Here is a 3,514-nt window from a genome sequence, read left to right on the forward strand (position 1 = left end):
TCCTCATCGTCTGTCATGCGTTCAGTGATGAAATGTCCAAGGTATTTTACTTTCGCACACACAGTGAGACTCTTATTAGACAACTTGAAAACTGGAAATGTTATACTTTTATCCTCCTTAGTTCTGCAAATCATAACCACACTCTTATCAGGATTATATAAAATATCATGTTTAAGACCATAATCAGAACACATAGTTAAACGCTGTTGAAGACCAGCACTGCTAGGACTAAACACCACAAGATCATCTGCATACATAATATGATTCACTAGAATATATATATATATATATATATATATTATTCCAGAGAGAAAAATAAATAAATAAATAAAATAAAAATAAAAGATATGATTCACTAGAATATATATATATATTATTCCAGAGATTTGTATAGATAAGTGAACAGTCCCTAATTCAGTCATGTAATCTTTTTCTAGTCTTCATTTATTACAGTTGCTTTATTATTTTTTTGATATTTTTACTTTATTAATGATTTAATTTATAAAACAGATGACTCTATATGCTGATTGGGTGAGGGACATCGGAAAGCATTATAAAATAAAAGCTGATGGTTAATTAGAAACTGCATGATTTACATGTGCAGTCAGAATTCTCCAAAGCTTAGGCAGACCTGTTGTCAGCTACATGGAATATGGGCGGAATAAAAGCAAGAGAGGGAGGGCAAACAGAGGGTGTGCTGTGAGAGGCATCTATATCAAAGCAAACACCCCCCTTTTTTGGGGGAGGAGCAGAAAAACCAAACATGCACACTTGCTATTCTTCCACAAACCCCAAAATACCTCCACTTACCAGTCCAGTCAGGCCATTTATGGAAATCCTTATGATATCATCTCAGCAAAAACAACAACAACAACAAATTATTATTATAATTATTATAATAATTATTATTAATATTGTTATGTGTATCAGTGTATTGTTTTTATTATATAGAAGTCCACATGAAACTTTCTTGTATGTGTGTGTGTTTTGCAGTATTCAATTATGCAGTTTTCATTGGCATATTAATCATCTTCTCAACTAACAAGTCAGCGTTAATTAAAGCAAAGCATGGATAAAGATGTGTGACTGGATCATCACTCTGTTTATCACCGCACACAGAGCCAGAGTCAAATAAATTCAGCCTGTGACAAGAATTTCAATGTCTGTCCTCTTTTTCATATCATGTGTGTGTTTGGAGAGAGGGAGAGAATGAGGAGTTGAGGAATGAGTGTGTTGTCATGGTAGCTCATCTTTTGTAAAGGTTCTTGACTAGAGATGAATTGATTTGTGGTTGGACAGAGTCATCTGGTTGTGAAATCTCCTGAATGTTTTTTGTAGATTTCAGCACAGACGTAAACTCTGTATTGCTCTTTCATAGCTCAGGAGATTTAAAGGTGTTCTCATGTATCAATGCTTCTATCAGAATGAGGTTAATTCCTACAGATGCCATATTGATGTTTTGGGAGATTTTTCTACAGTTTGGTAATTTGGTAATCAGTAGTTGGTATATCGGCAGCAGGTTATGATGTCATGCTCTAGATTTATTATTATTTATATTTATATATATATATATATATATATATATATGTAATATTTTACAAAGCTAAAATGGACTTATCGGCTTCTGTTCAGAAACAACAAGGGCGCTTGTCAGCTTCTGCAGTAAAACCGAGTAAAACGTGAACTCGCGATGAAAGTGCCTTGAAAGTGGACAAAACCGGCTTTTTTGACAAAACAAGTTTAGGGTTCAGATCGCGCTATATGTGGAGAATAATGCACGGCAATCAGCTCATTTTTTTTTTAAGTGGAATTTATCGTTTTTTGCTAATGAACTTTTCATATATATGCAGTATATCAATGGCAACATCGTTTTATAAAGTATATGTGTTCATATGTGCTTCATTTTCACTGGAGGAAGCCTGTGGTGTGATGAGTGGTGAACGCAGCGAAAACAGTAGATGGGGAACCGATTGCTCCCCCATGATATTTTGTAAACTGTATTTATGACAAAGAACTGCACAAATGCAGATATTATAACAATCTATCGATAAACACACACCTTGTCCTCTGTTTCTCGCTCTGTGCCACCGCAGTCTGCGGATTGAAAAAGAACACGCTGAAAGACGAGGAGGAGCTGATCGAAGTCTGACTCCGTTTTCATATGAAATTTAAAGGAGACTGAGGCGATCACGAATTCGTGTACAGTTTATGGAGCTAATCGCATCATTTTAAGGGGGCTATAGCTCTCCTAAAAATGGCCTAGCGACACCCATGTTGTACGCAAAAAAAGAAAACAATTCAGCACGTTTTTTAGTTGTTTCAAAATTCAGAATGGTTTTAAATGATCAATTATCAGTCTTGTACCAGTGCCTGATTATTACTATCATTTTTAGAAGACTCTTCAAAGCGTGAAATTGACTTGTCATGACTTCATATTCACAGCTCAGGTGATTGGCTCAAAACAGCCTGCCAGCAGAACTGAGCACCCGTGAGCGAAGATGGCAGATTTGAAATGGTGCATGTCCACAGGGTCTTGTGCCAGCCGCGCAGCTGCCATTGAAATGAATGGAAATGCTACGGATAGATTCCTTCAGGTATTAAAGAGCCGTAGGTTCAGACAGACAGAGCTGTACCGGGACTACAACTCCAGCTGCGGAGGTTCAGGCATGTGTGGGCCGGCAGCTCTCTTCCTCTCTGACTTTATCAGCTCACACACTTGTGGGCGAGACGAGGGCGAGTCTCACCCTCTATACCTTAAACACAAGATCTCTGTGGTATGAAGCACTCGGCTGCTCCTCTTTCCTCCGGCGTCGCTCTCTGCCAATCTGAAAGGCAAACAGACCTACACTGGTGCTGGTAAAATCACACACACACACACTACACTTCGTTTTCTGCTTGAATCTAAATGCACTCAAACAGAATGTTGCACAGGAGCGAGATCTGTTCTCCCGGAAGACAGACAGAGGGAGAGAGAGGGAGAAAAAAAGAGAGAAATAGAAGTAGAGAAAGATTGAGAGAGAGAGAAACCAGAGTCAAAAACCGCCACATAACAATGCCGGAGAAAAATCAGAACATTTTCCAGCGAAAGATGGGCCATTTCCAAATCCTCGTGCCCTATCAGACAAATTAAAGTAAATCAAGCATGAAATGAAGCAGGAGAGCCCGGAGATAAGACTCCTTTAAGTCCTTTCCAGATTAGAATAGGGGAAGAGAGGTGCATCTGCTCTCTGCCAGCCGAGGAGGCTAGCTTCTCATTTCACAATAGCAGCCTGTGTATAGGATTACTTTCCCCTGTCACAGACACACACACACACATTTACACACACACACGCTCAGTCCGAACGTGTCCTTAATGCGTCAGCTCACTAACTTGTTTTACACGTTTTGACAAGTGATCTATAAATGTACAGCAGCTAGCTGATCATAGAATTGTGTGTGAAAATGTACTAGGTGATGCTCTAACCTATAGTCACGTTTTCTAATGGTGTTCCTGTAGCTCAACTGATAGAATATG

Source organism: Sinocyclocheilus rhinocerous, unplaced genomic scaffold (genome assembly GCF_001515625.1).
Source record: "Sinocyclocheilus rhinocerous isolate Xijiao unplaced genomic scaffold, SAMN03320098_v1.1 scaffold3513, whole genome shotgun sequence".
Classification (NCBI taxonomy): Eukaryota; Metazoa; Chordata; class Actinopteri; order Cypriniformes; family Cyprinidae; genus Sinocyclocheilus; species Sinocyclocheilus rhinocerous.